Here is a 22,208-nt window from a genome sequence, read left to right on the forward strand (position 1 = left end):
TCAGTTTTGGGATAACCATCCACCATCTCATGCATCAAATAGCAGATCTACAAGCTCAGCCGCAAAACTTGTAGCCACGGGGAAAAAAACTACTTTATAAAATAATACAAGAAACAGCAACATTTCAACAGGATATGAGTTTAGACCCTGAGGAAGGCTATCCTGTCAAAACGTATTTTTTTATTAATACGTTTTTGCATTGTGGCTACGAGTTGTGACACCTATTGCCATAGTACATTATTTATTTTGATTATCGGCACTAGTGATTGTCAGTCATTTCTTATATTCAAGTTATTTGTCATATCTGCCCAATGCAATTTCTGTTCACAACACCTAAAAGGCAATCAGAAATGTAATTTTCAATGTAAACAACACAATTAAATCGGTAATCACAATCATTTGTATGACAATTAATCAATTAAAATGTCATAAAGGTGATAGCCCTACCTGGTGTTAGTGAACAATGCATCCACAGCGAGTAGAGGTAGACAAACACACATAAACACACACAGACAGAGACAACGAATGCAGAGAGAGCTTGTGTGTTCAGTCCAAAAGGTGCAACGTTTTACAGCCAAGATTAACAATTCTGATTGAAAAAGAGATATAACCCTGGCCTGAATGAAAGGTCAAGGCCATATAATTGCTAGATCTGCATGAGTGAGGAAGTAGCCTACAGTATGAGAGGAAATGTGGATTTAAGAAAGTGTATGCAGGGAGACAACTATTTACAGAGAGAGAGAGAGAGAGAGAGAGAGAGAGAGAGAGAGGGGGAGAGAGAGAGAGAGAGAGAGAGAGATGGGTGAGATCCTGTCTGTGTTGTTTCAAGAAGAGATAAACATGAATCCGCTCTCTCTGTCTCACTCCAAAGGTTATTCTCTGTCATGCAGATTAACAACAGATAGTGAGGATAATAGTTTATTAGGATGTATCATGGACATTAAATGTCCATGATGTAATAATAATGTAACCTGTACTGGATTCACCTAAAAAAAAGCAGAATCGGCAGTATTTGGTACTATCATACATGTAGAAAGTGTAGTGCCTTAGACGACGAACCCCTTTGTGTTTCTGGTCTGACAAGCAATCATAATGTATATGACCGTGTGGCCAGTTGGGGAAGTGGGAAAGACGTGCGTTTTTGACAGAAGATGCTGTTTTCAGCGTGCTGCAACAAGAAAAAGGCATAGCGCGGGTGATTTTTTTCCCTCTGGGGGACGGCCACTAATACTGTTTGTGTTTACAAGCGGTCCGACGATAGATCATGATGGATCTAAATTCTCTGTGACCAAGTTGAAAAGGTTAAAAAACACGAAAATCGCTGGCAGTGGGTGAGTTTATTTATGTATTTACTCTCGCAGTGAAAGTGTTAAGGACCTCTAAAATCATATGCATTTGGTCGCCGACCCCCATCTCAAAATATTTTGTTCCAGGAACACCCAGAAGCAAAGATATAAGTAGAAAGTGTATGCTTAAAAAAATCTACACAAAGATTTGCACAAATGTTCCCGATTTTTCAAAACTAGCAGATCTACAAGCTCATAGCGTGGCATGAAGTGACACGGTATGAGCTTGTATATCTGCTATTTTTGAATTGCCAACCAATATGCTATATACTGTAGCTAAAATCTAAAATGACAGATGCTTTCACAGGTTATAATTGGTTAAAGTAACATTTTGTCTGTTATTTCTTCCAAGGAGGGCAAAGCTGTACTAACCTGACTCCTCCAGAGGGAAGAAGCTTGCGCACATTGAACCTGTGAAGTCAATACCGCCCCCATCTGGCGGAGTCAGGTTAGAGCTGTACATGCTGTTCCTGCCACCTCTATACTGCTGCAGGGTAATCCAGAGGTCTGCCTCAAGAAGGATGTTCTTGTAAACACACAATAAGAGTAGACTGAAAGCTTGTTGTATTCATCTGTGATTTGTGTACCAACAACCAACCATAACCCTAACACACAACATCCTATAGCCTGGAGGGACGGCTGCTCTGTGACTGTGATTATAAATGTACAGATTTGACAGTTGACTGATTTGAAAAATATTCAGGAATTGAGGTCCTCGGCCTGATGTCAGAGTGCACAAAATATCTGATGCTGATCCTAGTAGTATGGGATTAGCTGGAGACAGACACACAGACTGAGGTGAAAACATGATCTCCGAATGGAGATAATTCCTTGCATTACAATAGGGCCTTCACTGCTCCGGAGACGACTATTATGTTTCTTAGCACCACCAATGGTGCTTTTTGCTGCATGAATGAAGCAAATGCCTGCATATTCATGCATATGTTAAGTGGTTAAACATGATCATTATGATTAGAACCTTTGGGGAAAAGAGACCATTAATGGGTTACTGAACTCAACATGTTTATTAGACACTGTTAGCAATTTAAAAAATAATAGTCTTAACAGAGATTAAAGGCAAGGGTCCAGACTGTACAAGTTACAAAACACCAGCATACAATGTGTCAACTCTTTCCACTGGTTGACTTAAATAAACAAAAATAATGATGCACAATTTAAATTCTTTGGCTCATTGAGCATGTTTTGATAGAGAAATATTGACAGGCATTTATTTAGCTGATAAAGTTATCCTCATTGCCAAGTCCCCGAATAACAGAAGAACATCACAGAATAATTATACAGGATTCACATCCTGACCACACTGACTACTGACATTCGTAATACAATGTTGTAACCTGTAAACAATGACTGAGGATTCTCAGTGATCACAGTTGCTCTGTGGGCCGACACTCCTTTGTCATAACATCAATAAAATGGGACCCAATCCTGTCCTTTGTCACTGGGAAAATATCTAAATTATTAGCCCCCTGCTCAGATAGAATCTCCCTTGGTTTATAATAATGAAAAGAAAATAGGACAAGATTATCAATTTTCTGACCCAAGTCTTACTCCAATTTCTCCTAGTTTTGAGTTCTACAACAGCTATAATCTGGCGGATATAGCAGAATATGTATGCGCTATAAAGCCTTTTTGTACAGTCTTCCTAGAAGAGCTTTCTTTTCCCCTCAGAACGGTAGTTTATTTTTTTTGCCAAAATTTTGACTAAGGTTTATGACGATAATACTGTACATCACCTGTACATTTTCTGTGGAGATGACCACCTTTGAAGTGTATGCATAGTTCAACAATAAGCCAATCATCTCAGGTTCCACTCCACTGATGGACACCCTTTCCTGTTTGGACTCCATCAAGTCTGTCGTAAACATTGCCTGTGCAGGTGGAAAAGGTGAATGGTTGTTTCTAATTATTGAGGCCTTCCTAATTACTGTGTTAACAATTAATTGGATATAACATGATATTCAGTTTTGAATGTCATTCCCTTAACAACAGCAGGTCAAAAAATGTGTGCATTTACCTCAAAGTAAGAGCTAAAGGAGGCTAGTACATTACGATGGCCGGGGAACTCCTGTCCCCCACAGCACAGAATCACATCACAGAAAACATTGTCGAGTCGAAGACGGTTTAGGCCCTCTAAGACCTTGTTGGGATGGCTGGTCTCCACAAACACAAAGTCCTCACTCTCCAGGACCAGTGAGGGCAGCGGTACACTGATAACATTCACAGGGCAGGAAGATGAACTGGCATCGACAGGAATCATTTGCGCCATGTTTCACTTCGCTAGACCAGCCTATATGACACAGTAGGAGGGGATAGAATACATTGTCAGATGGTAACGATTGTCACATTTTATCTTTAATGAACAGAATACTTGTGGAGAGAAATTACAGATTGACACTTGGATGCAATTACACTTTGATGCAGTATTTAGCAAATCAAATGCCTATGGATCTCACCCCAACAAGCTGAAAACAGGTTTTTATGGCTGCTGTTACTTGTATGTTTGGGGCAGATTTCGGAGATGACGGGTCCAGCTAAACATGACAGCTTCGACAAACTGTTTATGTAGATTAAACTGTAGAGTAATGTTCCATCAAATGCGTTTAGCCTTCTTTGTATTTACAATAGACATCCCAATCCAGAAAGGAGGGATACTTAAAGGTTGATTCTAATTTATCATACATCATGCTTGATTCATGCTTTCTATTATACTGTACATAATATATTATATGTACATAATATCAGATTTATTCCTCTGGTATTTTTTTTTCCTTCTCATATTTCATTAATTCTATTCTGGTTAAATTGCATGAATAAAATCTCAGGTCCAGAGCCTGATTTATTGTAGGCTACAAGGCTCATTGTATATGTTTTTGTTAGAGTTATTTTTTCCAATCAGTCTTGGTCAACGCTTTGTGATTTAATATCAAATAGTGTGTTAACTGTCCTGATTAACTGTATCTCTGTATGATGACCTGTATCTCTGTATGACCGGGATATGTAATTATTTGTGACTAATCCCCGGTGTCAGCTGTCATCCAATCACAGATAAAACCAGGCACATGTCCTACCATATCGAAGGAATCACTTGTTTATGGAACCAAGAATTGTACACAAGGACACCATAAGATGAACAACAACTTGTTATTAAGACAGCCAGACGTCTGTCCATCCTACGACTCCATTCTACGTCTGAGGGTCTTAAAGCCAATCAAAAGGATGCACCTATGTCTGATGTCATTGAAGTCCAACTGTGTATAAATACCATTGTATGTTATTACAATATCAGTGTGATTATTATTCTGGTCTGTAACTTGTACTGTCTCCGTGTGCACGCTCGGGCAATACAGATCTTGGACTTACATCCGTCTTTGTCTGAGTCTCATTTCTTTGGTGTCGGCTGGTCAACACTTGGGGTCTTAGAACGAAAACCATCTCTTCATCTTTCTTGGGCTCAGCCTTATTTATAGGGTTCTTATTTAACCCTATCAGTTTTACTATGTGTAAATTTATGTGTGACCCATATTGATATGCAACACTGGTTCTGTGCACTTATCAGAATGTTTTGTTGTTTGTTAACAGCTGGGGAGTAATGTCTAGATGCACATTTTCACAATACAAAAAAAAGTGTCCAGAAGATAACATGTCTACTTTGACAACCTGTGGATACTTGTAATGAAATAATTTCTAATAGTCAATAAGAAATATCTCAAGTGAAGTGTCCTGTTCTTCCCGAAATAGAATAATACTGCTCCAATGCGACGCTGTCTGCGTTATGTAGCCTATGTGGGAAATACATTTTTGGTTGTGGTGACGTTGTGATGATTCGGTCTTATACACCATTGGTTCTCTAAGTGGGGTCCGGGGACCCCCAGGGGTCCTTGGAGGGGTTCCAGGGGGTCCCCAGCAAAATTGGTTAACATAGCATCACAATCATGAATCATTTTAACCACTTCATCCATTTATAATGTTGGCTATTCAAAAATAGCAGATCTACAACTTGTATATCTGCTATTTTGAATCTTTTAGAAAAATATCGGAAATGTTTGAAATATTTTGAATACTTTTGATAACTTTTTAACACAATCTCCTCTTCTGTGGGACCCTGGTCCCTAGTACAAAACATTTTTATATGGGGTCCACAGCCAAATAGATATAAGTTTGGGGGTCCTTGACATGAAAAAGTTTGAGAACCACTCTTATAGACTACAACTGTATGGCCATTTAGGGAGAACTATCATCTCTCAAGACAGGCTCTATGCACAGCAGCTATATTGGAAAGAAATTGGGCCTCATTCCTTACTTCCTTCACAGGTCAGGTGTTACCAGTTATACTAATGAAGGCTCTGTTCCATAGTGTTGCACAGTGGTTCTCAAACATTTTAAATTTCAAGGACCCCCATAACTCTGAGAGTGTATACAAATGGAACCACGGGTCCATTTGGTTCCATTTGTACACTCTCAGAGTTACACACCTGTAAGGGGCCATTTGGAACCCCCTCAAGGAACCATGAGGGTCCTGGGTCCCTGGACCAAACTTTGAGACCCACTGGTGTAGCAGAGTGTTTCCAGTGAGCCAACATGCCAGAATATCAGCACCCTACTCTGTTTGACCCGAATGGAACAAAGAGAGCCTTCATGAAGCATGGAAGAGGCCCATTGTCTTCACTATATGGCTGCTTATAGCCCATTCAGCTCAGCAGCTGAATCAGTCTTGAGAGATTCCCAAATTGAGGGAGAACTGATGCCTCCAGCTGCATCAGCAAGTAAAAACAATGCGTTGACAAGAACAAGCTACCTCTGTTCCTATCGTTCTGCCCCACAACAAGTGTTCACATGTAACAAACCGTATTGTTTCATTACCTTGTAGAAACCAGGGAGTTTCTTGGACGTTTATGGAGTAATGTGGACGTCTTATTGTTTAACGTGGTCACACACAGCTCTCCCAACCGCTTAACTAACAACTTCACTCAACTGCCAGTGTTGCCAGATTTTGCTAAAGTAATAAGGAACCAGGTATATGAAAACAAGCTTAAAAGAATTAGGACATTATGATCACTTTAAACCTATATGGTATACATTAAAAATAGCCATTCTACAAGCTCACAACGCGTCGCATTCTGCTATTTTCAGAAAAATCTTGAAATAAATTGTGGAATATTTGGATATTTTTTTTTTATATTCTAACAACACCAATCCCAGGGAGTCTGTGACATGAAAATATTTGAGAACCACTGGTTAAAATATTTTTGTTTAAATTGTGAAGGAAGCCCAAATAAGCAACTACACTTTAGAAACAAGCCCAAAAAACTACAAATATTTACGAGCCCCTTCACAGGAAAAACAAGCCCAAATTCGCTTATAATAAGCGGACATGGCAACACTGCTTCACACAACAGTAGCCTCTTCTTCTTTTACTTAAACTTCTTCATGTTATTTCTGACCGACTGGGTGCCTTGAGGCACATTGCTGTGTATGTAGTACACAGCAAGTAAAACGCAGTTTGTTGTGACTCTTCTTTTTTTCATTAATTCAGTAGTTCTCAAACTTTTTCGTGTCGGACCCCCAAATGTATAAATATTTGGCCGTGGACCCCCATCTAAAATGTTTTGTGCCAGGGAACCCCAGAAGAGAAGATTTTATTTTATTTTAAAATGATTCAAAATGTTCCAAACATTTTCAATACGTTCCCAATTTCTTTTAAAATAGCAGATGTACAAGCTCGCAGCGCTTCACGAAGTGACGTCCTGTGAGCTTGTAGATCTGCTATTTTTTAATTGGATGCAGTGGTTAAAATGATTGTGATGCTTTATTAACTACTTTTGCTGGGGACCCCTAGGAACCCCCCAAGGACCCCTGGGGGTCCCCGGACCCCACTTTGAGAACCACCGCATTGACTAATATACATGCTGAATAATACAAATAAAATACATGAAAATGACACTGTTGGTAAATCTGTTTACATAATTGAATCCTAAACTTAACATTTTAGAGCAGCCTTCCTCAACAGACTCTCATTAACATGTCTGCCATTCTCTCGGTTCTCTCCTAAATCACTGGTTCTCAAACGTTTTCATAGGACCCACAAATGTGTCTGCCCGCGGACCCCCATCTGAAAATGTTTTGTGCCGGGGACCCCCAGAAGGGGAGATGTAGAAGAGAAGAGAAGATGATTGTGTTAAGTTAAAATGATTGTGATGATGTATTAGCAAATTTAGTTGGGGACCCCCTGGAACCCCCCCAAGGACCCCACTTGGAGAACCACTGACGTAGAACACACAATGAGGTTACTCCAACTGACTGCAGTCTGGCAGATGCCAACAGAACGTCAACACATTGTTAAAATGGTCTGTATTCTCTATCAGCTCCAAAGTAAAGATATTGACTTTCTGTCATATATTAACTCAATATAGACTGTATTTGTGACACATACAGATATATGCCAGATATATTTAAAGGTAGGATATTAAGTTTAATGTTTTGGTTAAAGCTCTTCTGATAGTAATCATATACTACAGTGTTTGTTTGTTCAGTAACAGGAGTCTGTCCATCTCTCCAGCTCTTTGATAAACACAAAATAAATGTTCAAGTAGGTTGCAAAATTTCAGCCAATCTGGAGAGGGTACCCATTTATCAGCTTAGTGTTCCAGTTCCAATTGAGTCTTCTAGTGTCATCACTTCCAATTTCACTTGTTTAATCTGTATAAATTATGTATAGTCTGAGTTCTCTATCCTGATTGGATACAATTTATATCCTGACCTGAAATTGCATTTTCTGTTTAATAAAGAGCTGGAGAGACATGGAGACTCCTGTTACTGAACAAACACTCTATAGCAACAGTGCCGACCCTGAGTTTGTTGCCCTAGGCAGGACTTTACCTGCTCCCCAATTTACAATTTAGGCATTTAGCAGACTAATGATGTCTTACCAAAACATTTCAAATTATTATTCATTAACACGCAAATAAATAAATAAAAGTTTGGTGAAACTATATTCTTTGAGGATTTATATATAATTAAATAAGATTTATTCAATGTTTTGGACAGGTTACCTTTTTTTTTTTACATCTAAACTTGCACTCTGCCAGAAAACACCCTTGTCTAAGACAAGGATTCACAACTTCAAACATTTTCATTTATTTCTTGTTAAAAGCATTTTAAAAAAAACTACATGTATTCATAACATGCATTAGGTGTAAGAATGTACAATGTATATCAACTTCTTTTTTTAAATTCGTTTTTTTCGTAAAAGTTTATTGCCCTTTAAAGTTGTGTCCAAGATCATTGACAACTCCGTCAGATTTCTACAAAAACATAATTTAATCAGGCATAAACAGGTTTTAGCTATTATTCTAAGGTCCCCTGTCTCACTTCCCAGTTTAAAAAGAGGCAGGAAAGCTGCGAAAGCTCTCTTAAGCTTTCTATTTTTTGATAAATGCACTAAATAATATTACTATCTGGTGTGTCCCGACTCCCAACCATAACATGTCAACTCTGTCAAGTTAATAGTCAACACTTTGATCTTTTAAAATATATTTTCCCAGCATAATTGAAGAAATATAAAAAAAATATAAATATATAATATATGTGCATACACACATTAGAATTAGAAAGTAAAGAGGTGATGCATAAATATTTTTGAAACCATCAAGACTTGAAAAGGTATATTCTCTTCTACTTATACTATGTTTGGCCTAAACTGTTACTTCCGCTTCAGATCTTGGAGAAGAAACTGCTCATTTTCCTCAAGACCTTTGTAGAATATGTCTTTGGCGTTTGGCCCACCGGAATCCAGGAGCTCATAGAGTTCCCTCATCTTCTCCATAGAGGTGGGCTTGGACCTCACATTACTGCAGCCCTCATGGGTGACGACACCCTCAGCACGGAGCAGATCCAGGACGGAGTCGACCATCTTCACTCTCTTAATCAGGTCTACTCGGTGTTTGTCAACAAAGTGACTTGTAGAAGCTAAGGGGAATGACAATTGAGTTGCGGGTGAGGCTATGGGCGAAACGTACACGTTTATGAACATTTTAAAATGACTTATACCTCAGTTATTGGAATATTAGCAACTGTTTGTATGGGACTATATCCGTTTTTTTAATGGTTATATAGCCTACAAGTTGTTGGCTCCTACAAATTATAAAAATGTAGGTTGTTCATTATTAGTTAATTGTCTACAAACTGCTTATAAATGTTTTATAACGGGTCATTATTATAAAGTGCTTCCTAAATGTTTCATAACAGGTCTTTATTATAAAGTGCTACCCAACTATTTATCAACTTACTAATGTCAACGACACACAAGGAAATATATTTCAGCTTACTGACCAGTCTTTTGGTCTGATTCAGCCTTCAGTTTCTCTAATTCAGTCTTCAGATCACAGATTTGCTGAGCTGCAATGACAGGTTGAAATTATACAGTATGTACGTTGTGATGAACCACTGAAAAACATATCAAGAGAGATGAGTTCTTTTTAATAATCCCATTCTCACCGAGCTGTTTATTTTCAGTGATGACATCACTGTTATCAAATTCTTGGTATTTTTCTGTCAGTAGTTTATTACTTTCCTTCAGTTCTTGGTCTTTTTCTGTTTGTAGGACCGGGTGATCCAGGGTCATATTCAGTTTTGCCGCTTTTATGGAACATATAGAACATAAGATGTATACGATTAAATGAATCACAGACATTTTAACATCTACTGTGTGTGTGTGTGTGTGTGTGTGTGTGTGTGTGTGTGTGTGTGTGTGTGTGTGTGTGTGTGTGTGTGTGTGTGTGTGTGTGTGTGTGTGTGTGTGTGTGTGTGTGTGTGTGTGTCCTAATTGTGACTGTTTCATTGATAAATGTACAGTACAATATAGTTTATTTTATAGTTTTCATTGAGTCTATTTGTTACCCTACTTACCAAGCACATGAGCCGATTTCATTCTTCTATTCCTCTGCTCTGCTGTCTCCTTGCGGAGATAAGCTCCAGCTTCAGCTTTAACAAGGTAAAGAGAGTTAAACTGTGTTTTAATAACAACTCTTCATAATGTTATACTGACTGGATAATACATTTAGTCAAAAATGTGTATATCAACTGGCATATCATCATAGCCTACCCACAAACTGTAAAATGTGTTCTTTTACAAATCCATTCATAAAATCCAACTCAGCTAGTGCTTATACTATATTACGCAAGGGATAATATATGTATCTATCTTTAACTTCATCCTTTGATATTTATTTTTTGTCTCTCTTACTAATCTTTCAGCATTTTAAAATAAAATACTGGTGGTTTACTTGTGTTACACAGAATGACATTTTGTTACTCTGAATGGATCACTACAGCCCACAAATATTGATTAAATGTGATTTATTCAGCAAGAACAATAATGATTCCATGAACTAGTATTACTAGCAGCAATAATATTTCCCTTTAGCTATTTTAAGTAATACATCTGTGTAAATAAGCATGCACATTTTTGAACATCTTATCCTGTTATTATGCAGTTTTTAACTGAAAAATAGATAAAATAAAAAGTGTGTTGTTAGTAATAATAGTTCATCTTTAGCTGTAACAGTTATAAAGTGAACACATTAACGAATAAAAACATTTAGATCAACAGTATGTGAACTGATTAAATGTCAGCTTAGAGACATAATACCAATAAGGTTACAGTAAAACATTCCTCAGTTATGACAAAAACAAACAAACACACACACACACACACACACACACACACACACACACACACACACACACACACACACACACACACACACACACACACACACACACACACACACACACACACACACACACACACACACACACACTATATATAATATTTGGATTCATGTATGCAAATTGCACAATCTTTAAACAAAATGTTAGCTCAAGCAATATAAAATACAATGACCATTCACTGTAAAGACATGCAAGATCCATTCAGTTCAGAATCTGAAAACACATTTAGAGGACATGAAGGAGAATATGTTTGATACTCACCAACTTGTGGTGTCACTTCATATTCATAATACATAAAAAGAGAAAAAAAATACATTAAAATTAAATGATTCAACAAATCAACGTTCTGTATGATGATCTGTCAATAATATAAAACATGTAATATAAAACATGTGGATCAAAATATGTGAAGTGATTAAAAAGGCAATGTCAGTACGGTTGTTATATTCTATGAATACAACCTTCCTCCGTTATAATGATGAAAATCTTCTGATTCATAATTACACTTCTAAACCTGTTTCTCAGTTTACCCAGCAACATTGGACAGGATAGCCTACTGTGAGGACACTGTAACTTGGTGTTGTTGTTGTTGTTGTTGTTGTTGTTCTATCTATCTATCTATCTATCTATCTATCTATCTATCTATCTATCTATCTATCTATCTATCTATCTATCTATCTATCTATCGAGTAGTATCACTACGATAGAGTCCAATGCTGCAATAGTTGTTGGAGTCATTTAAATTTTTACATTATCTAATAACGTATAAAGGATTCATATTTCATTAAAACTGCAAACATTAGTACAAAAGGTGATTTGGGAAGTTCACGACCATAATAATAACTTGTGGGATTTGACAGAAAATATAATACTGGGATTCATGTATGCAAATTACATTTGATACTCACCCATTCCTAGAACTTCACATTCATAATACATAAAACGAAAAAGAAAAAACTATTGTTTAGAAAACTGAAAATGTATACATTGATTGCACAATTATTATTTCTTGTTGTTATGTTTGATACTCACCAGCTTCTACAGCTTCACAGTGCACATGAATAATACATAAAGAAAAGACAAACAAATTTGTTTAGAAAACTGATATTTTATACACAAAGATGACCATTTGAATTCAAATTACTTGACATTAATCTGAAAATACATCAGAGGACATGAAGTAGAATATGTTTTATACTCACCAAATCCTACAGCTTCATATTCATAATACATAAAAAGAAAGGACATAATTGTGAAAGTGACAGTGGTTAAGTCTGGGTTTTATACATATTTGACCGATAAAAAGTATTAACAATAAGAAATAATGTATTGTTAATACTAAATAATAACTAGCTAATTAGTTCACTAATCTAACTAATTAGAACACACCTCTTTTTCCATTTCCTTGAAAAGTAGCAGTTTTGGGCAGCGATGATATCAAGGTTGATGACAATGCAGTGACAGTACTGTATGTCACTTACTTGTATAGCGATATAATCCCACAGCAACCTCCTCCTCCTGTTCTCCATGTTTGACCTGACAGATGTAAACGCCATCATCTGTCTGTCTGTAGTCTTTCAGTGTCAGAGACACATTGCCTTCCTCCAGCTCCTGGAGGTTCAGGGTCAGTCTGCCCTTGTAGCCCCTCCCCTCTATCGCCTGACCATTCTTATACAGGTAAATACACTCTGACTCCTTAAACCACCGGATTGTCATGGAAGACACACTGGTCTCGGGAGAGAGGTGACAGGGGAGGAGGGTGACCTTATCACCTGTCCAACCCTTAGCAAAGCCTTCAGTGACGAGTCTAAAATCATCTGGAGTAAAGAAAAGACACAGTTAGTGACACATGAAAAAATTACTGTTCATTTAAACGTAATCATAATGCCGAAAACATGCAGTGATGTAGCCAACACTTTACAATGACACCCCCCAAACCAAGTTATGTTATACGTAGTTAATAATGGAGCTCACCAGTCACCACGTCATATTGTTGCTGTTGGGCAGAAACCTTGTATGTCCAAAACTGTTATTTTTCAGTAAATGGAAAAAATAACCTGTGTTCAGCAGATGTACAAGCTCACAACGCGCCGCATTGTGACCTTGTAGATCAGCTATGTTTTAATACCTTTGTGTGACACTGTAGTATGACAACGTAGGGCATTGATTTACGAAAAAACATAAAGTTGAAATATGGAGTTACAAGGTTTCTGACTCAACAGGGACCATATATTAGTGGATGTTAGGGTGTTAATTTACTCCATTTGCCTAATGAAGAGCTACATGGTCAAAACGTTGCCCTTGTAATACATTTGTTTGGGAGCTCAGTGTTTTATTATTTATTATATTAAAGCCTTGTTATCCAGCACCTGGCCTAAATACAGGTACAGGATGTGCACACAATCTCCTCTTTGAACTGGAACTTAGTGACCAGACATCAGGACAGTCCTGATTTACTAGCAGTTGTACCAAATACCAAATTATGTCCTGTGTGTCCCGAAAGTCTATTTCTTTGGTCATTTTTTTCTCTATTCTCATAATGACAAATACACAACATCATGAAAATCATTCAACGTCAAGCTTCTGACAGGTGCGTTGCGGTTGGTGTAGGGTAAACGTCATATCACCTGGCAATTGTAATTACCTTTCACTCATTGAGGAAATGTGAGTGCTACTATGAATGACATCCTGTCACATACAGAGAATGTTTTCCAAGCGAGTGTTAAAGTGGACATATTTTACACATTTTATGCCCAAACTTTCAAATGGATTTGATATATGACATATCCTCCAATTACAGCCATTCATTATTGGCTATAAGTACACACAGAGGATGAAAATTACACGTGCCGCACGCACAAACATACCAAGCAGCATCTTAATCCGCTGACCAAAACATGCTTTTTTGATCAACAACAACATTATTTTCGAGGCCTTTAATGTATGGAATGACAGATGAACTCCAGGGCTATTCATAAAACATCCAGGGCTATAGCCCCGGACACCCTCCCCCAACGACACCCATGCTTTACATACAACAACAACACAGTCATTGTGTTTATATGTCTAATTCCAGAAAGTTGACAGTTGACTAAATGAATACAAATTTAATTCAGTTTCGACTTTCACATGTTTTATTGTTCATTGTAACTGGAGGTCACACCCACCGTGCTCACGTGAACCCCCACCCCTGTACACCTAATTAAAACATCTTTATTGATGCAAAAGAACGTTTGGATTTTGTTCCGTCTTCCACAGTATTAACCCCCACCCCTTGTCCTGAATCTCACCTGATCACCCTAGAGGAAGTAAATCATTTTTAGTAGTTTAGTAGTAAGTAGCTAGTTTTGTTTCCATCAGACACTACACAAAGTATTACTACTCAGCACTAAAGTCTCACTTGAAACAAAGAAGATTCCTTCAAATTCAGCCTAGATGATTTCTTATGGAAAAAGACAGACACATTCTCGTACAAATTATATTTTCACTGTTTTGAGGTGTTTTAGATTTTCTTTCTTCTTCTTTTTCTTCTATACTGTCAGTGGTGAGTAAAGTTAAGCAAATGTCTGGCTTGTCGATCTGTCTGTGAATGATAATGCTTATGTATTATTGTTTGAAATGTGAACCACATATCTCCCTCCACCCCACAAAAACTGTTGTGACCTACCATGAAATCTGGCCTCTGCCATGTCTCCTGTATAAAGAAAAATAGCCAAATTACCACACATTGCACATTCATAACATTTATCTGAAAATAGTTTGTGAGCTGCAATCTTGGAGATTACTTTCTTTACACTTGGTAAGTAACAAACAGTTCGTACCGACTGCTTCTTTCCTGGTCACAAACCCTGAAACCTACAGTGGTACTGCAGCCATATTTCTTTATTATTAATTAAAAGAATATCTTACCTTTCACTGCTTGGCATATGCTTCAGACTTGAAAAGCAAATTCATACAAAGCCTCACACATTTAGGACTCCTATAACTAAACAGCATGAACAAAGGTGAAAGTATTCATGTTAGATCCTTATCAGAAGTTAATAATTAACTATAATCAAGTTGTCAAGTCCCAAGTCGGAGTCATCATAGAGCAGTAAAATGTGATAATCATTTATGTGGCCTGCAGGGGTGCATGGAAGAAGTACTGAGATTGGTTTACTTAAGCAAAAGTAGAAATAAAAGTAGAAATATTCTGTTACAAGTAAAAGTTCTGTATTCAAAACATTATTTGAGTAAAAGTACAAAAGTATAGACATCAAAAATATACTCAAAGTACCAAATGTACAAGTACTCATTGCCAAATTGTCATATATGACCTAAGAAGGAGTCAACTATTTTGAAAATAGCCGATCTACAAAGCTCACAAGGCGTGGTGAGCTTGCAGATATGCTATTTTCACAATATTTATCTGTGGAACCGAGTCAAACTAAATGTAATGCCTCAACTCCTGCAATTCCAAGTGCTTGTCAGGGTGGGGGGTCCACACTTCAAGTATGATTATTTTGGGAGGTCACAGCCTGAAACGTTTGGGAACCCTTGATCTAGATTGGGTACTGTCCCTGTTTCACTATACTGGTATCTGGCAACAACACTGAGAGGTTGAGATTGTATTTAATTGTCTCTCCTACCATCCTTGTATAGTTAGGCTACTCGTGGCTCGAGGCTCATGGAGCACAGGGGCCATCGCCAGGGGACACTCCCGATGTTTGTCACAGTGTCTTCAGTCCTCAGCAAATGCAGTTAAACCCTGTGTTGCAGATATATCAGCAGTTCCAGAGGTCTATCGCGATCTAGGCCGGGTGTTTGGTAAGGAGGAGAGCCCTGCGCTCCTTACCACCCCATCATATGACGTCAAGCCTGGAGCCACTCACCCCACCAGATGGCTGTATAACCTCTCCCAGCCTGATGGTGCATATGCATGGGACCTGATTCCCTGACTGCAAGACTCATACAGTGACAGTCATCGTCCATTAAGGCCTAAAGTCTAAACTGAGAAGTATACCCTGACCCACTGGTTCTCAAACCTTTTCATGTCAAGGACCCCCAAAATGTATTTGGCTGCGGACCCCCATCTCAAAAATGTGATGTGCAAGGGACCTCCAGAAGCAAAGATTTGAGTTAAAAAATATTCATTCAGAAAGATTTGCACTCATTTTCACAACTTTAAAAAAATAGCAGATCTACAAGCTCATAGCGTGATCCAATCCGCAAATGGAGCGGGAACATGCCCCATGAATCATCTCCATGTCCTCACACAGACCTATTTGCATACATTGCACTCAGACCCACACCTGACAAGTGACACATCACACATCGATTGAATAAAAAGAACATTCTTTCTAACAGCAAACCTACCCTGGATAAATGAAGACGTTGTTAAGAAAATGCTGTGTGCCGGCAGCTGACCGGATAGTGTGTCAACCGCATGGTCACACAGTGTCCCCATTTTGTGGAGCATGCCACACCAACGTTTGTTACGTTTCACTGCTTTATGAGTGACAAATACGGGACTCTTGGTCCTTGAAATCATATCCGACTGGAGACCCGGCGTTGCATTGTCCCCCCCCCCCCACCCCTCTCTCAATGGGAATATTTACTATGAAAAACTTTTCTGAAAATGATCCACAAAACCGTCCCATGAATTGTTTTTGAGCAGCCAGTCCCGGTGGTGAGACAGGAGATATGTGGAGATTTCCCGGCCCACCAACTCGACACACTGTTCGCTCTCCCTCTCCCTCATCAGGTCCTGGCACACGAGTGCCCCGAAGAACAGCAGGGTGGCCACGTGCTCCCAGGTGGTGGGGCAAGCACTGAAGAGGGTCTTTGCCGCGGTTGTTATGAAACTCATGTCGTCCCCTCGTTCATCCAAATGGAGTTCGCTGGTCACAATGTAGCTCGTCATGCCGTTGCCGTAGTGTTGATCTATTTCAATAAAGTCTTTCACAACCTTTTTCATCGTCGAATGAGCTTCACTTTTCTTCTTCCTGTGGGACACACCTACGAAGTCCAACAGGAAATTGGTGATAAGCTGTCTCGTGTCATTTTCCAAAATCTCTATTGTCCTCCTCCTCCGCAGCATCATTCTCTCCACAGCCTTCAGAACAAAGCACAGTGCTACCATGACGCCCACACCCAGCGCGTTCAAGTTAAAAAAGTAACAAATCATGAGCGCCGATGCTATTGCGGCAATGTCAACGAGAACCACGTTCAAGTTAAACATCATTTAAGTTAATTTCAGTGCTTCAGCACTGACTACAGATGATTCAGAATATGCTACTGCCGTAAGTTCTGAGCTCGAAACAAACCCTAGTGCTGACACATTTATTCGTATCCCCAAACTCTCCCAAGTTGGCACACCACAGCTGTGCACTGATTGGACAGTAATGTGAAGACGTCACAGTTGCAAGCCCTACATTGTAGACTTACTGTATAGGTCAACGGATGTGGCTGAAACTCCACTTTCCCACAGATATGCAATCCGCAGAGCTCATGCACCTTTAGTCTTCTATATAGATTCAGGCTCGACGTCAGCACTGAGCGTGTCTGTCTATATCAGTACCCGGAGTTGATAAGGTTAGGTCCATATTTGTAAAGCTGAGAGTGAGACAGTGTAGGAGAGACAGACAATAGAAAAGCTGAGAGTGAGATAGTGTAGGAGACAGATAATAGAAAAGCTGAGAGTGAGATAGTGTAGGAGACAGATAATAGAAAAGCTGAGAGTGAGGCAGTGTAGGAGAGACAGACAATAGAAAAGCTGAGAGTGAGATAGTGTAGGAGACAGATAATAGAAAAGCTGAGAGTGAGGCAGTGTAGGAGAGACAGACAATAGAAAAGCTGAGAGGGAGGTAGTGTAGGGGAGACAGACAATAGAAAAGCTGAGAGTGAGACAGTGTAGGAGACAGACAGTAGGACAGCTGAGAGGGAGACAGTGTAGGAGAGATAACCAGTAGGAAAGCTGTGAGGGAGACAGTGTAGGAGAGACAACCAGTACGAAAGCTGTGAGGGAGACAGTGTAGGAGAGACAACCAGTAGGAAAGCTGTGAGGGAGATAGTGTAGGAGAGACAACCTGTAGGAAAGCTGTGAGGGAGATAGTGTAGGGCGGACAGTGGGAGAGCTGTGAGGGAGACAGAATAGGAGAAACACTATCGGAAGGAATAGGGAGACAGTGTAGAAGAGAAGGAGGAGATACTGCAAGATTCTGGTGGGATTTGATCCAAGCCCAGGCTTGTAAATATATCTGAACAAACTCAAAACTAGAAAAGTGTACTCCTCTGAGTGCAGCTCTCTGCCTGGCCAGGTTGGCTACCCAGGGCTGTGTCAGTCATGGGGTGCAGCCGTCAGGACACAAGGATGGAACTGTCTGTCTGTCTGTGTCCCTTACTCCCTTTATGCAATTGCAGTAAAGAAAGTTAAGGCGTAACAAAAGATTGATGTGTCCAGAGCATGTAGTAAACGTAAGTGTGGATTATACAATCATAAAAGATCTAAACTGGGTAAGTAATCAATAACCTTCCCATACCACATCTTACCTCCCTACTAAATTAAACGCAAGAACCAAAGAATCAAACAAAACTGGCAATCCACCCATAGTAGCTCTAAAGTAAAACAATAATAACAAATGATTTCAGATGACAAACAAATCAAACAGGAGCATGAACGTGTGTTGGGAGAGGAGAGATGGGAGATATCCGGTCTCCTTATATTGTGGACTTGTGGACTCATTGATCAGCCAATCCCCAACTGGAGCAGGAAGTTGTCCCAACCTGTTACATAAACTGCACAGACACTCTCCCACACCTGACAGACACATCCATCCAATAAAATATAACAAAAACACTAGTCGTAACGCCGTTATTTAAAAAGAACATTCATACTTAACACACCTACCCTGGATAAATGAAGATTTAAAAAAGAAAGTCTGACCAGATAGTGTGTCAACCTAAACCGCATGTCCCCGTTTCGTTTCCCGTTCCCGTTCGTTTCCCCATTTGTCCCTGTTTTGCAGAACATGCAACACCGACATTTTGCCGTTTGCACCCGTATGAGTGAAAGACAAACAAACCCCTACTGATTCTTGATTTCATATACGACTAGAGACCCTGTGTTGCATTGTCTTTCCCTCCCCACCCCGATCCCAATGGGACTATTTTGTTGGCAAAGTAACATTCCGAAAGTGAGCCACAAAACCATCCCACGAATTGTGTCTGAGCAGCCAGTCCCGGTGGTTAGAAAGGAGATATGTGGAGATTTCCTGGCCCACCAACTCGACGCACTGTTCCCCGTCCCTCTCCCTCATCAAGTCCTGACACACAAGTACCCCGAAGCACAGCAGGGTGGCCACGTGCTCCCAGGTTGCGGGGCAAGCACTGAAGAGGGTCTTCGCCGCGGCTGTTAAGAAACTCATGTCGTCTCCACGTTCATCCAAATGGAGTTCGTTGATCACTTTGTTCATCCCGTTGCCGCTGTCGCGTTGATATATTTCGATAAAGTCCTCCACAACCCTTTTCATCGTGCTGTGAGTTTCGCTCTTCTCGTACCGGACTTGAGATACACCTATGAAGTCCAACAGGAGATTTCTGACTTGCTGTCTTGTGTCCTTCTCCAGGATCTTTGTCCTCCTCTCTTCATCCACTCGGATCATTCTCTCCACGGCCTCCAGAATATAGTATAACGCTATCGCAAAGCCAATGCCGAACACGTTCAAGTCAAACAAGAAACCAATTACAATTGCTGATGTTACCGCCGCGACACAAACGTGAAACGTGTGCTCTTCAAAGATCTTCCATTTCATCATCATTGCAGTCAGGTTAAACATCATTGTAGCTAATCTTCAGTGCTTCAGCACTCACTACAGTTAATTCAATGTCCTACAGTAAACTCTAAACTCTAACTAAACTCTGGTGCTGACACATCTATTTATACCCCCAAATTCTCTCAAGTTGGCACGTCACAGCTGCACTCTGATTGGACAGCATTTTGATGACGTCATCAGCTCCATCCTCATCCGGTTCCATAGCAGATGGCAACATCTCTGTCTCGGGTTCATTGCCTATCATCACCCAATTCAATTTCACCTGAATCACCTCCCAACATCTCAGTTTCATCCTCTCCAGAGTCAGACAGCAACTCGACCTCGGGGTAATGGGGTTCATTGCCAGGGTTGGGGCTCAGTTTGCTCGCTGGGGGTCTCTTCTTGTTCGACTGCAATCACTACTGAATCATCCTTTTTCTTCTCTCTGCTTTTCAACATTTCTTTCTGATTTTCATTTTCTTTCTCTTTGCTGCACCTGAAGTTGCAGAGGAAGACATGTTTGGTTGTTGTTTTCTCGAATCAGTCTTTTGCCAGTTTAACCAACTGGATATAACGTAACCTATTTCCCGGCGCTCAGAGATAAGACTTGAGGAGGTTGCACTATTATTGATGTGTTATTATTTAATTGTTATTTAGCAAGATTATGTCAATAATCAACACACTTTTAATTTATTGGAAAAACATGAGATTATTAACGTCATGGTAGCACTGTGCTTTGGGAGAGAATGATGCTGCGGATGGAGGACAAGAGGAAGACACACTTTGTAGGTGTGTCTCACAGGAAGAAGAAAAGTGAAGCTCATTCGACGATGAAAAAGGTTGTGAAAGACTTTATTGAAATAGACCAACACTACGGCAACGGCATGACGAGCTACACTGTGACCAGCAAACTCCATTTGGATGAACGAGGGGACGACATGAGTTTCATATCAACCACGGCGAAGACCCTCTTCAAAAATTGTGTGAATCAGACCTCGCTGCCTCGCCCACACCCCCACCTATACAGCCATCTCAAGGTACATCATGTTCAGCATAAACAGTGAGCACAGTAAGCTAATAAATCAACAGTGGAGTCCATATCATGAAGATGCAGTAGCCTATTGATAATCTTCAATGGTAAGACGGCTGACACGTCATTATAATGGCAGTGTGTGTATAATGAGTAAGAATCTGGCATATGAAACGATGCCTTTCATGGTCAATTTCAAGCCCACACAAGTGTAATAATCAGGTAGGGTAAACAGCCATGCTGAAACATTGTAAGACATTTGCGTGTCAGCGTAACAAGTGTCTTGCATCGGGTGCAAGACAGGGGTCCACTTGGTTACATTTGTACACCCTCAGGGCTCTATTAAGGACGTCTTAGGTACCGCCAGGTCTTGCCGTGGAGGCGTGACCAATGTAATTTTGCTATTATGGGTGCGGTAATCTGCGCACTGCACCAAGGCGCTATGCGGTAATACGGCCCTGAGTTAGTCATGGGTGTGTTTGGGCGTTACACAGTGCTATTTTCCGTGCGTTAAACAATGAGACCAAAGAGATAAGCTGCTGCTGCCCAACATATCTGATCTCCAAGCAGTGGCGTAATTTGCCTAGGGTTGCTCGGTTATGAGAACCCATACACAGGACTTCCACGTAAGGAATCCCCTCTCGGAGGGGATTAATTAATTAATTTAAGTTTATTCCTTACAGTAAGAAAGGTAAACATGAGGTAATGCATAGAAATAGCCATCTACTGTAGGCTCATAGGTAAGCCAATAACCTAGCATCAGTCTAAACTGTATAATATCCAGAAATCACACCCGGTGTGAAGTGGGCGGTGTGGTCACAGTGGTCATCACAGTGATGGAAGTGATTCACTTAAAAGAAAACATAGAAGTGTTTTATTTAAGTCCATACTGCTATTCATAGGGCTGCACATGTGTCATGTGTTTCGCTAGCCAATCACAGTCCTGAATTTGCAAAGTCAGCCAATCACATTACAGCTAGTGGTGATGACACTAGCTGTAATGTGATTGGCTGACTTTGCAAAAGTATAGATTTGCATTGACTGTGGAAGGGTTAGGGTTGTAGACTGCGTTGTAGACTATTGGCCAATCACAGTGCAGGATTGGTCAGTGTCCAAACCTCACTTATAGGGGGCGGTTACACCTCCCCAAAAATATATTATCCTTACATTGAAACCATATAAACTATAGGATGCCAGGTCAACGAATGAACCTGGCATATATTGTGAACCAGTTAAAATAAATTTAAATTAAAGAGTAAAGGCCTACCACATGTCTACTACTTCACTAGA

The sequence above is a fragment of the Gymnoscopelus microlampas genome (genome assembly GCF_963454915.1).
Source record: "Gymnoscopelus microlampas genome assembly, chromosome: 14".
Classification (NCBI taxonomy): Eukaryota; Metazoa; Chordata; class Actinopteri; order Myctophiformes; family Myctophidae; genus Gymnoscopelus; species Gymnoscopelus microlampas.